We start from the raw sequence: 14191 nt of genomic DNA on the forward strand, positions 1-14191 counted from the left end.
ATGTGCTACCGTTGCGGTTCTACGGCCCACCTGGCGAACAACCCTGCATGCCGAGCCCGCAACCGCAAGTGTCGTCGGTGCGGCAAGATGGGCCATTTCGACTCCCTCTGCAAGTCGTCCGACCGTCCTGTTCAAGTTCAGCAAGTTGCAGATACTGCTGACACATCGTCGATGCCGGATGGCTCCAGCAGTGCGTCTATTCTCAATGTTGAAAGTAAAAAAATGGAATTTTCGTCTCGGTCCTGATTGAAGGCAAGTCCATCCGCTTCCTGATTGACACCGGCTCATCTGTGTCAATTATTTCGGAAGATCTATACCACCGATTCTTCGCTGAAAGTTTCCCGCTTAAATCAACTGCAGTTCAACTATTGGACTATTCTAAGTCTCGGATTATAGTCCAAGGGTGTTTTGTTGCCACAGCAACGTTTCACGACCGTACCGCCTGCATACTGTTGTACGTTGTCTCGGGAGGCACAACGCTGCTGGGTCTGGATTCCATTGCAGCCCTACAAATGAAGATCAAAGGTGCATCGTTGGAATGTCTTTCCATGACACCTGATACGCCTCTGCAACCTGTCGCCTTCCCAGAAAAACCTTGGGATACGGTTGCCATTGATATCGTGGGGCCTTTCGACCAAGCTCCCAGTGGCTGCCACTTCGCGATTACTCTCATGGACTATTATAGTAAGTGGCCAGAGGTTTTCTTCGCTGATGCCATCACAACTCAAACCGTTCAAGAATTCCTGCTTGGCCTCTTTGCTCGTGAGGGTTACCCTCAAGAGATTGTTTCTGACCACGGACCTCAATTCTCATCGATGGTCATGCAAACTTTCCTCCGCGAACGGGGGATACGCCATTGCTACTCTTCAGTGTACCATCCCCAAGCTAATGGACTCGTGGAACAATTCAATCGAGTGCTTAAGTACTATATTCAGCTGGCTCTGTGCGAGCGACGCGACCTACGTACAGCGATTGTGGACTACCTCGGTGTCTACCGCTGTACGCCCCATGCCACGACTGGAATTGCACCAGCTGTCCTACTTCATGGCCGGTTGCCCCGCACAAGACTGAACGTCGTAGGACTGCCGGATCAGTGCTTCTCAACGGATCCGACAAAAGCGCTTAAGCTTTTGCGGCAGAGGCTTGAGGAGAAGCAAGCGCAGTACAAGCTTTATGCGGACCAGCGGAGTGGCGCCAAGTGTCGTGACTTTCAGATTCGCCAGTACGTGCGTGTTCGAAAACCAACTGTGCGAGGCAAACTGTCAGCTCGGTTTTCGGAGCCTCGGAAGGTTGTGGAGCAGCGTGGACCTGCATCTTATCTGCTGGATGATGGGCGAGTGTGGCACTCGTCCAAGTTTTCTGCGGTTCGCCCAGAAGTAGTTCAGCAGCAACTGTCCTCCCCAGCTCCAGCGGCCCTTTTCGCTGATATTTCGCCGCCTATCGACGGCAACAGAATGCCGCCGCCCAGTCTACAGTCCGGAACCGTGGTCCAGGGTTCTTCTTCGGACGCGCCTTCAATCCATCTGATGCCAGCCGCTCAAGTTAGCTGCCCGGGCCCTTCATCGCACCTGGTTTCGCCCGCTCCGGAATCGGCAGCCGCTCCTCAACCCTCGTGTAGTACATCCACAGCGGCAACTGCGGCTTCACTTCCTGCGCCGCCTCACCGAAGTACTCGAAAAAAGAAGCGGCCCGCCTGGTTCAAAGACTAAGACATCCGCTAGACATTTTGTTTTTTTAAGTGCGGCGGAAATGTGATAAAGATGAAGTGTGGCAGGTGCGCTGCACGCACTCGCGCGCACGGGAGTGGAGAAGACGACGAAGTAGTAGAATACAGATCGGCTCGACCGTATGCTACGTGTACTGTTTTACTGCTAATTATCATTACTACGATACAACAGTTATTAGAAATCGGAAATTATAATTCCGTGCATTATCAAACGCACAGCGACTGATATCTTGATAAACATTGAGAAGGCACTGGCAGCAGTTATTTTTTGTGACTCCTTTGGAGACCAACCGGCGCTTGCATGCCGGTCGCGTAGGAGGGCTTAGAGAGTCTCGTTAAATCTCGTTAAGTCTCGTACGGTGCCCGGATGTTCTCGTTTCAGAGCCCGGATGACTGGAATTCAGTGCCCGGATGAGTGGATTTCAGTGCCCGGATGAGTGGATTTCAGTGCCCGGATGAGTAGATTTCAGTGCCCGGATGAGTAGATTTCAGTGCCCGGATGATGGCTCTCGGTCTCGGCGTGACGTCACCACACTGCCGACAACGGGGGCTAAAAGCATTTCATGCTTAAAAACGATGCGCTCAAGGGCAAGGCATCGCGCCGAACGGGTGGTGGTGTTCCGTGGACACCCTGGCAGCGCTGGAACACGCTGTCGCGTTCCACTCCTGAAGGCGAAGCTTAAGTGTCATTAGCAGTTGATTAATATTGTCATATATCAGTAATTAGTCAAAATTAGTAATTCGTTATTACTTAACAATTAGTCATTAATCATGTATGACGTTATCCAGTGGTCACCTCACCAGTGACATATAGGCAAAGTAGTGCGGAACACGCTTTCGCCTCTACGCAATTCAGTCAGGCCGCCGCGGTGGCTCAGCGGTTATGGTGCTCGGCTGCTGACCCGAAAGACGCGGGTTCGATCCCGGCCGCGGCGGCTGGAATTTCTTTGGAGAAATTCTAGAGGCCCGTGTACTGTGCGATGTCAGTGCACGTTAAAGAACCCCAGGTGGTCGAAATTTCCGGAGCCCTCCACAACGGCGTCTCTCATAGCCTTAGTCGCTTTGGGACGTTAAACCCCATAAAACCAAACCAAACCAATTCAGTCAGTCAAAATGCCCCCTGAATTTTTTTCCCTCACTTTGTCCACCATTTCTGTCCGTCCGTCTATAAGTAGCAGTAGAAAATTTCCGAAAATAATATATACCCGAAATATTTATCAGTTCCAACCGCGATCAGACCCTATATACCCGTTGGACGCTCAGCCGGAGGTAGGTGGAGTGATTTAAACAGCTCAGCCATACCCGCAGAGAACTAGTGCGTTTCTACAGGAGTGATTCGCTTCCAGAACTTATTTTTCTTAACATGAGCCATGGAAGAAGGTAAGAAGTCAGGAGAGGCGGGCCCACCTCGCGCCGTCGCTGTGGTTGTCCGCCTCCAAATCATGTGATACATGACGTCACACCACGTGACACGATGACGTCACGACAATGGAGAAACGGGGGCCCACCTCGCGCCGTCGCTGTGGTTGTGCGCCTCCAAATCACGTGATACATGACGTCACACACGTGACACGATGACGTCACGACAGTGGAGAAACGGGGGCCCACCTCGCGCCGTCGCTGTGGTTGTGCGCCTCCAAATTACGCGACACGATGATGCTTCGCATTCTCCAGGCTTAACCAAGTTAAGCCTCAGCCTTTTTTTACTATTAAGTCTAAGACAGACAGAGAAGTGCGCCGCCTCACGGAATGTCTGGTGGACGAGGCGCTCGGACTGATTTCGTTGGAAAGCAGATGATCTGATAAGCATTGAAAATGCAGGCGTTGCACACATAACAGCTGATACGACTCATTTTCCTGTGACTCATAGATTATCATTATTATGACGCTCCAGACCCCTCACTACGACTGACACTCGTGTGATGTGAAGGATTCCAATGTTTCCCTCCTCACCTGCTGCGTGTGGTGAGGCTGCACGGCGGCGCTCGCTTTCCTCTTGCGCCGAGTAGCCAGGGAAGTTCGACCTACCCCGTCGCTGAGCTGCGAGCCCGGAGTCTTTCCCGGCGTTGGCGCCGACTGCCGCGACGTGTCGCTAGATCGGGTTGACGCGTTGGAAGACGCTACTGACGGGCGTCGGCGTCGCTGACTACGGCGGAGGCGGGTCATCGTGCCAGACGTCTCAGCAGGGGCGTTTTGCGCTCCGGGTGTCACCCCTCGATCCGAGACGAGCGCCAGGGCCTCTGAAGGAGCAGCTTCCGCAGCCGAAGCCTCGGGTTCTTCCGGAGGCGCAGCAGAAGGCGGAAGAGTTCTCAGGGACGTCATCCGAGAAGGCGTCTGGTCGGGGGCCACAGCCCAATTTCTACTCGTGGCAGGAGGGGCAAAATGGCGGTGCTAGCCTCTTCGGTGCTTCTTCGTTCTGAAGCACGCGGGCACGGGGTAATCACGGCTGGCACGAGCAAGGTACCACGACTTCTTCTACGCCTGTGTCGCTGGGCGCTTGGCCAATGAGTTGGAAAGCTCTCCAGGCAAAGCAGGTGCTTCTCCGTTTCATGTGAGACACGTGTCTCAACTCATGGTTGTGATCGGACGCATCCTGACGTGGTTCTGTGTATTCCGGCCTCTCTTATATCCACACCGTCATCCATCATACCGCTTTTTTTCTCCTGTTCCAAAAGCAAGGAACCCTGTGTATTGCACGATGACAGTGCTCGTTAAAGGATCCTATGCGTGGTGAAACCTACGCGGAGCCTTCTGTTGTATCTTGGTTTCTGTTTCGGGACCAAAAGTTACTCGCCTAAGGGGCGCTGTATTAGCGGCGCTGAGTCCATTTAAGGCGCTGCGCTCTGAATAAACTGAGCCCTCTCAATGTCGGCCAGCGTCTGCGTCCGTGTCTCTCTCCTTCTTCAGGCCGCCGTCCCGGCGTGCGCCAACGTGCCCCGGCGGGGCTTTCGTTCTATTTTTGCTTCCTGGGCAAAAAGCGTTCAGAAAGCAACTGCATACACAGACAACATCAACCTTCTGTTAGACAAGTTTCCCAAGCCGGCCCCCGTATTCAAATCGCTCTCAAACATATTGTTTTAAGCCTGTTTTCTCCAGCGCCGTGGTGGCTCAGTGGATACGGTGCTCGGCTGCTGACCCGAAAGACGCGGGTTTGTTCCCGGCCGCGGCGGCTGAATTTCGATGGAGGCGAAATTTTAGAGGCCCGTGTACTGTGCGATAGCAGTGCACGTTAAAGAACTCTAGGTGGTCGAAGTTTCCGGAGTCCTTCACTACGGCCTCCCTCTTGGCCTAAGTCGCTTTGGGACGTTAAACCCCATAAAACATAAACCAAACCTTTTTTCTCCATTGTGTACTGATCAGAATGCTGTTGTGGAGTTGAGTTGTTAGCTACTGATGTAGGTAACCACGTACACTAACATCCGCAATAGGTATCAATTGCTGCCGTAATCATTTTGATGGTTTAGGTTTGGTTTGTGGGAGTTTGACGACCCAAAGTGACTCAGGGTATGAGGGACGCCGTAGTGAAGGGCTCCGGAAATTTCGACCACTTTGGGGTTCTTTAAGGTGCACTGACATCACACAGTATAGTAATCATTTGGAGTTCAGATTGTCCAGATCAATGTTCTAATAGAATTTTAGACGAAGGCGTGCAGCCTCATTCCTATACGGCATGTTTTCGTGCGGAAAAATAATGACCTCAAGAGAACCGTGTGGCACTCTTGCCCTCTGAAAGGGTGCGAGTTGGAGAAAACTGTCCGATTGTAGCCTGGGCAGCAGATAAGAGGAAAAACTGCATAAAATACATGCTTAAGTTTTAAGTTAGCATTGTTCTTGGATTTGAACTACGATCAACTGTTAAAACATTTATTTTTTGATGAGGATTCACAGGAAATTTTACAGAAATTTTCCGTATACATATAGCAGTCGTGCTTAAGCGTCTCGTACGGCATAGTGCAATTTAGTGTCTAGGTTAACTAAACTCCGCGGTGACTTTAACGGCTGAAAAACTAGTTATAAATAAACCGCGCTATTATTAACACTTCAGAGGGGAACACAGAGCCGATACATGCTGTTCTGGATACATTGTAGTGTGTAAGCCGTAGTTGAAGATAGAAACTGAGAAACACCAAGATTATGTAGACAGCTTCTCGACTCTCCAGTCAAACAACTTTATATTCATGCCCCTACAGCCGTCCCAGTGACCGCCAGCATACCTGCATACTCTACAACCAACAGACTGCAACATTTAGGCATTCGCAATACAATCGATGACTTTGCCTTGTCTTCCACGAGGAAGAAGAGGCAAGGGCAAAATCCCTCGATCGTATATACGGTAAAAATGAAGAAACTCTATACACGGACGCCGACAGCCACCGTACGGCAATGATGGAGACGGCGGCAGTGGCTGACTGGGAGGAAGACACAGTCACCAAAGCCAAGAATGTGTCGATGAATGACTCTAAAACTGTCTGTTGCAACTATCCACAGGAACGCATCTCCCTTATCGCGGATAGCATTCTACATCGCATGCATCAAATCCTGAAAACCCTCCTTATCTGGACTCCTGAGCATCCGTTTTTTCGTGGCGATGTGCGTGTTCATGACACTCCGAGAAGTCAAGCTCCGGGCGCCAATGGTAGGCCACCGCACAGGAGGTGGAGTGCATCCCACTCACCCATTCGCCGATACCCCAACGTTGCGGACTCTTCCGAAGAACATATTTACCACCTCTCAAAAAAACTCCGATGACAGAAGGTGGCCTCCTGGCGCCAAATCGAAACTAACACTTTCCCCCATCTTAAGCTTCATCATCATCAGCCCAACTAAGCTCACTGCTGGGTAAAGGCCTCTCCCATGTGTCTCCAATTAACCCTGTTCTTTGCCAGCTGCGGCTACCGTATCCCCGCAAACTTCTTAGTCTCGACCGTCCACCTAACTTTCTGGCGCCCTTGCTACGCTTGCCTTCTCTTGGAATCCACTCCGTTACCCTTAAAGGTGCACTGAAGAGGAATCTGAACTTGTCTTTTTGCCGCGGGAACTCGATCTACACGTTCCTAGCATTCTTAGAAACTGCGACTTAGTGCCCTATATGGCTGATTTCCCAAAATAAATCGAATTAACGTCCGGCTCCCGCCCTTTTTTTTTAATTCTCCCTCGTACGGTGGGCGGAGTCGACCAACGCGTGGAGTGCCTTTCACCCAGTCCCGTGGCGGCTTGCCGCTCTGCCATCGGCGGAGTAATACGTAGTAGTCCGTAGTAGCAAATAGCCCGCGCGTATTTTCATTTCTGCGGGCTTAGTTTGCGGCTATATTATCTGCGAATGAAACTATTTATTCATGGAAACCTAAAAAACAAAATAAAGCGAAAGCAAAGCCTCCACGGAGCTGGCTGAAAGGAACTTCACGCGTTGGTCGACTCCGCCCATCGTACGAGGGAGAATTAAAAAAAAAAGGGCGAGAACCGGACGTTAATTCGATTTAATTAGGGAAATCGGCCATACAGGGCAATAAGTTGCATTTTCTAAGAATGCTAGGAACGTGTAGATCGAGTTCCCGCGGCAAAAAGACAAGTTCAGAATCCTCTTCAGTGCACCTTTAAGGACAAGCGGTTATCTTTTCTTCACATTACATGCCCTGCCCAAGCCCATTTCTTCCTCTTGATTTCGACTAGGATGTAATTAACACCACACGCTACCCGCTAATTACCCTTTGTGCGCGGCACATCGAACCCTCCACCATTCCACATCAGAATGCCAGAATACCCCTCAGTACCTCCCATACCCCACCCCTCTCCGTCGCAGCGGGTAGCCGTCCTGTCTAGCACAGCCCTAGACGACCAGTGTGACCTGATCGCCCGGCCTACTGAGATACCTGCGCCATACGTGGCCGGGCTCTACCCTCTGGGTGGTCTCCCTCCAGCCTTTGCTCACACTAAATTTTTTTTTCACCCAATCTCTCTCTCTCTGGCCCATCGTCAAGTGACAAATGTGTTGTGGTGTGCTTACATCTTCCCAGTAGGCCAGGCGAGGCCCGGCGTCCGGGCACCGGGCAGGACCACTGAAGAACGCCACTCCAGAGTTCTCAAGAAGAAAAATTCGGGCTCGCGCCCGTTTCATACTGTTTTTTCTGAGACAGCGAACACCATTAACCAGTCACAAGGCTCTACGCTCAAAACATCATGGTTATTGGACCACATTAGAATTTGCCAAGTGGCGCAGTGAGGTCCTAAAAGCTCTCCTGAATTGGTGTGTCGGCCCTAGAGGGAGCCACATATCACCTCCCTCTAGGAATAAATGTTCAATATATACGCTGCGGAAAACACGCGCCTCGTAACACGTGCAGCAAAACAGCAAGCACATGTGGCAAAGTAGCCACAAATGCGGCGCACTTCAGGGGGATCCTGCTGAATCTACTTTTGCCTTAATATTAAAAAAAATATAGAACGCAAATCCGAGCAAGAAAGAGGGATAGTTAAGAATTTGATTCACTATTTCGTAGTATCTGACCGGAATTGACAATGCAGGAGGGATCTATATGACTACGCGTCACATCGGCGACCCGTAGGGGACGTGACTGAGGGTGGTCATGGCAGCCTTTACTAATCACGCCACCTGTGGTGTTCACCTCATGCGTAGAATTAGTGCGAACTATGTCCTCTACGCAGAACAAGCCTTTGATAGGTGACGTTGGGAACCAATGAGCTGTCTGCATAAAATCTCGTGCACTGAAGGGCTCCGGGCTAATTTCGACGACCGGTACCTCAGTGCAAAGTGAAGACAAAAGTGTTTCACAACAGTGTCGTTACGAGGGGATTTGTCTAGGATGAACATGAACCATGGCACTAAAAACCGGCGAGTTTCCCAGCTATCTACGCTTGCGTAGCGTGGCACCGCCGAATGCAGCGCCCTCATGCGGCTGGCCAAACGGAATATTGCTATGCAGGCGGGCCTCAGCCATTAAGGCTGTTGAGGCGCCGTGCACGGGCACTTTCGAGAACAACCCATCTCCTATGAAACCATCGCTTATCTAGGCTCATTGTCAGACAAATGAGTTTTCAAACTGAACGTGACTCCTAGAAAAATGCACTTGTGCGCTGCTATGATAGGTGCGTCGTTTAATGCGCCCGACACGCCTGCGGCTGCGCACCGAAAGGGCATATTACAGCGAATCTGCGTACTGTACATATGTTCATTCTTCAATGCTGCCGACACGTATCTTTGTCACTTTGCGATGCGAGACGCAACGAGATTTATCTCAGTTGACCGCATCTTGGCGGAGCTGATTCTACGCCGTTCCAGAATGTTGTGGTAACTTTGCACGCCGTATCTCGAAAGTTCGCTATCCGCTTCTGATTGAGCACGGCCGAGTGCGGCGGCCTTTTTGTTCGACGACCGCCGAGCACCCTTGTTGCTGCGCCGCCGCCAAGCCATTGAGTCCATTGTGGGCGCAAGTCAGCACGAGTAAAGATTTTGTTTAGAAGTCATTTTCGCTGTCTGCTTGCTCCTCGGACTGCAGTCACCACTTCGTGACAACATAGTGATCGCTGTTGGGAGTGGCACTTATTTCGGGTGTATTGTATTTCCTGGAGTTTTCTAGTCCTGCGGATGGACGGAAAGTGGATGCATTTGTGAATGAAGTTGACGAACATTCCCGTGTTCTGTGTGAAAACCACCCCATTCTTTTGGTACGTGCCGAAGGCTTGGAATGAGTAAGTTCTGGCGCCACCTTCTGTGCCTGCTACGACCGACACCCTGACGCCAGCCCCAGAATCGGCGGCTTGTGACCGTCCAAGTGCGGCGGAGACTCTTCTGGAGGTGTATGGCCCGGCGACGACACCTGATACTAGGCAATCTAAAGAATCTTTCCAGCAACCGATGTCACGTAAAGGCTCCGCTCTCCACAAAGGTATTTGCCAGAAAACATGGATGTCAGGCTAACACACTAGCCTTTCTTGTGAGTTTGGTCGGACAGCTGTCGAATCAAGAAATTGATCGCAAGAGCAGCGAAGAACGGTCGCAGGTTATATGGATGACGGGCAGCGAGGAAAAGGCTTCAAGAGCGAGACATGCGCTATCTCCGTGCCGCGACAGCGACGGCCATGAACGGATTCGTGAACCACGTGACGGTCACACCAGTTAGATAGAAGGAAACGTTGAAGAGCTTGATAGAAGCGCTCGAGCGATGGGATGCGCTTACTTGGTCGTATTGCTGGAGCCAAGCTTTCATGTCATCTGCGCTCAGGCCCGCGAAAATGGGAGGGTCGCGCTGATGGTTGCTGACGGTCAAGAAAGACGTCCCTATACCACGGGGACAGTGGCTGTAGGGGATTCCAGACTTTCGGAGGAAGCATGGGAGCTGAGAGTGTCGGTAAAACAATAATAACTGTCGAAGGGTCAAAGCCATGCGGATCGATCGGCATGGGATCGAGGGAGGGGAGGAACGATTTGCTGCCGTGATCAAGCACGCTTAAGGGGCTAAGCAAACTGGCGACGTCTGGAGGGGGGGGGGGGGGGGGAGGTTGGATGGGCCGGAGGACTGGAGGATTCCGCTGAAGCGAGGAAGACTGCGTTTTGTCCTTTGCCCACTGTCATTTTATGCAGGTTCTGTAATGAGCCGCATGTCTCGGAAGCTTTGTCACAGTTTCACCATGTCGCTGCGCGGTGGCGGGGGCTCCTTGTTGCGTGTCTCGGCCGGCTTGGGGGCTTGCCACTTGGGCACTTAAGTGAGCTTGTTGCGCCCGAAAAGTACGAGGCCGGCACGATGAAAGAAATGATTGATTTACTGGCTGGAGTGCTAGGATGTAAGATGGCGTGCAGCCGAAAGGTGCATCTCGCCGGCACGAGAGTCGAGCTCCATTCGGGGAACTTCGGCGTCATCGTCTTCGGCGGCTGGTGCTCCTCCTGCGTAAGGCCGCCGCTGCTGCTACAGTAGGCCCCCCCGCTAGTGAAGGAGTCCGGTGAATCTGGGAGCCGAACGATACCTTCCGCTGCTGAGGGGTAGCGGGGAAAAATGGCGGAGGAGGGCAGCCGGCCCGTTGGAGCAGGGAAATCACGCATGTAGAGCCAGTGGTTGGGGCGTCTTCAGTGAAGGCTGACTTCAAGGGGTCGGTTGAAATGGTGTCAGTGCGCCCATGGCTGTCCACGATGAAGAACTTCGGTGTTCTTTCGAATACGCGGAATGGGCCGTCGTAGGGGCGCTGAAGCGGCGGCGTGCGGCCGGAGTCTCGGCGAACAAAGACGTGTGTGAAAGTCGCTAGTTCGGATGGAACGTGTCAAGATGGCGGAGACTGGCGTCGGAGATGTGGCGCTCGGATATCGCGGCAAAAATGGCGGAGCTGCGTCACGCAATCGGTAGAGTCGGGACTTGTGGAACTGCCGAGCTTGTAGGAGGTGCTTGGAATGCCGCACGGACATGTAGTACATGGCAAGAAGTTCACAGCCGAAAGTATTGTAGCGGCTTTCGGCAGCGGAAAACTTGCGTGAGAAAAAAGATAGAGGGCTTCAAGCACCATCCATGAGGTGGTGTAGCACGGCTCCAACGCCGGAGTCGGAAGCGTAGGGGTGCATCAGGGCGCGGATGGGCAAGGAAGGCGAGGTCGGAAAGTTTCGCTTTGGCGGCTCGGAAAGAATCCAGAGCATCTGAAGATCATGTGAGTTGTGCGGAGTTTGTTTTCTTGCCTTGAATCATGTCTATCAATGCTTTGAGGAGTGCAGCACCGTGAGGGATGAAACGGCGATAAAAATTGATAAGGCCGAGAAATTCACGGAGCTTGCGGGTTGAGGCAGGCTGCGGAAAGTCTTGAATGGCCTGGACTTTTGATGGGAGAGGCCGGATGCCGGAGCGGTTGACATGTTGACCAAGGAAGTCAAGCTCCGACTTGCCGAATTCACATTTTGCTCTGTTGATGATCAGGTCGTAATCAGAGAGCCGTTGAAACAGCTGCCAGAGGTGTTGCAAGTGAAGCTCTGTGTCGCGGCTGAATACGAGGATGTCATCGATGTAGGCCATGGAGAAAGGTAGACCCTGTGTAAATGTGCCAACGAAGCGTTGAAACGTCTGGCCAAAGTTACGGAGGCCAAATGGCATGCGGAGGTATTTGAAAAGGTCGAATAGTGTAATGATTGCTGTTGTGGGTACATCGGATGGTCTACAGGGATTTGATGGTACGCCTTGACGAGATATATTTTAGAGAAAGTTGTGGCGCCATGCAACGCGGCGGTGAAATCCGCGATGCGAGATAAAGGATAACGGTCTGGAATGGTAGCGTTGTTGAGGGCGCGGTAATCGCCACAGGGCCGCCAGTCCCCTGGGGATTTCTTCGGTACCATGTGTAGAGTTGACGCCCAAGGGCTAGATGAAAGTCGGATAATGCCGAGCTCCAGTATGTGTTCGAACTCGTTGCGGGCGATCTGTAAACGGTCTGGAGCAAGGCGACGGGCTCGAGCGTGTGTGGGCGGGCCAGTGGTCACAATGTGATGCATGACCTGGTGTTTGACGGGTAGTAAGAAGTTGGAAGGTCGGAGCAGAGAAGGGTATTCATCTATGAGGACCTCGTAGGCAGACTGGTGCGGGCTGGGTATACTGGCAAGCGGTTCTCGAAGACGGAGGCCCTGAACAGAGAGGTTCGTCATGGCATCCACGAGACACTTGCTGTGCATGTTGACCAGCAGATTGTAGTGGCGCAAGAAATCAGCTCCGAGGATTGGGTAGCGTACGTCTGCGACGAGGAAAACCCATCGGAACACACGTCGGAGGCCCAAATTGAGTGTAAGAGCATGTTCGCCGCACGTAGCGATGGGGGTGAGGTTTGCGGCTTGGAGCGATGGGCCAGGACAGCGAGAAGTTGATGATGTCAAGCTGATGTCTCCGGTGTCAAGCTAAAGTGCGTCTTGAGTCGAAACGACTGAATGAGCCCAAATGAGTCGTGAGTTGGGATGAGTGAGTGAACCCAAATGAGTGGTGAGTTGAAATGGGTGAGTGAGCACAAATTAACCGTGAGTCTAAATGAGTGCGTGAGCCCAAACGAGTCGTGAGTCGAAATGGGTGAATGAGTACCGATGAGTCGTGAGTCGGGATGATAGAGCAAGCCCAAATCAATTGTGAGTCCAAGTAAGTCGTATCAAGTGGTTGACCCTGATGAGCCGTTAGTCAGAGTGGGTCCACATGAGCTGTGAGCCTAAATGAGCCTGAGTTCATGAAGTTGAGTGAGCCCGTGACTGTGTGAGTTTGAGGGAGCCAACAGGTTGACCAAACTTTTGTCAGCGAGCCTTAACGTGCTCTCGAGATTTTGCAGGGGTACAGATGCATTGCGAAAAGCTCGGAGGAAGTCACGTGTCATTCCTAAGCTTAATTTCTGGGCAAAGAAGCAACGGCGCCATTGGCGCTAAGGGGCGATGTAGCGGCCGGTGGGCTGGGAGAGTATAGGACGCTAGATCATCCCAATGGCGGAACCGCATTTTCCGGTTTCGAGACTGCTCAAGAATCTGACGTCATGACATTAACGTTTGATGTTTCTTCCTTCATTGCTTTAAGAGAGTTAATGATGTCCCTAAACTTGTCTCATGGTGGTAACGGGCATTACGGGACTGGTAAAAATAACGTGTTCTGAACATACCGTTGCCGCCAGAGCATTTATGTCCTACACGTGTTCAGCTTAAGAGCTGTAGGCTATAGAGAAGCGTAGAAAAATTCAGGGGGCACTTTGGCTCTCTGAAGTGCTGCAAGGCGGAAGCCTTTCCTGGCGCACTGTTTGGCACTGACTGCGAGTCTGCTTTGCTGTACTAGCGCTTTATTTTACTATACATTTTACTACACATTACATGTGGTCACCCGCGCACACCTTCCGCCACCTCTCAGAGTGGACGACAAACTGTTTTTATTAGTTATAGTCTGTTCCAAAAGGGGGCGCCAGGCATCCGTGGGTGACCTCATTACTTCGAATCCGCGCACTCTGACGTCATAACCATTTCGACCAACCGAAAAGCGTGACACCTCTGCTGATAACCTTCTGTCGACAACGATGAGGCAATAATGGCTCTCACCTTAATAATTCCTGCCATTGAGGTGAGAAAAGTGTGTAGGGAAATGGTGGGCTTGGAAGTGCGGCCGCTAGTGGCGCTCTACAGGGTCACTAGGGTGAAGCCACCGCAGCGCGGTCCGTCTTTGCGCAGTGTCGTGGGTTCTACGCTGTGGGTCGTATGTTGACGATGGAAACTACTGACAGCTGTGTGCCAGCAGTCTGGGTTTTAGGGAAAAAGGAATTAGCCAGGAGAGAGCATGGAGAATCTTCGCATGCCAGCACTCTTAATGAAGCAGCTCTTTTCGCTTCCTAAAGCTCCGCGCATCTTTCGAAAACGCAGATTGTGCAACGGTGGTATCTACAAAAGCACCCACTTGCTTCACATTTAAGCTACTGGAGACGTTTGGTTTGGCGTTTCTCATTTCGGCTGCATTTTGAATTAGAATC

This window comes from Amblyomma mixtum, chromosome 8, assembly GCF_055824585.1.
Source record: "Amblyomma mixtum isolate Tamu chromosome 8, ASM5582458v1, whole genome shotgun sequence".
Classification (NCBI taxonomy): domain Eukaryota; kingdom Metazoa; phylum Arthropoda; class Arachnida; order Ixodida; family Ixodidae; genus Amblyomma; species Amblyomma mixtum.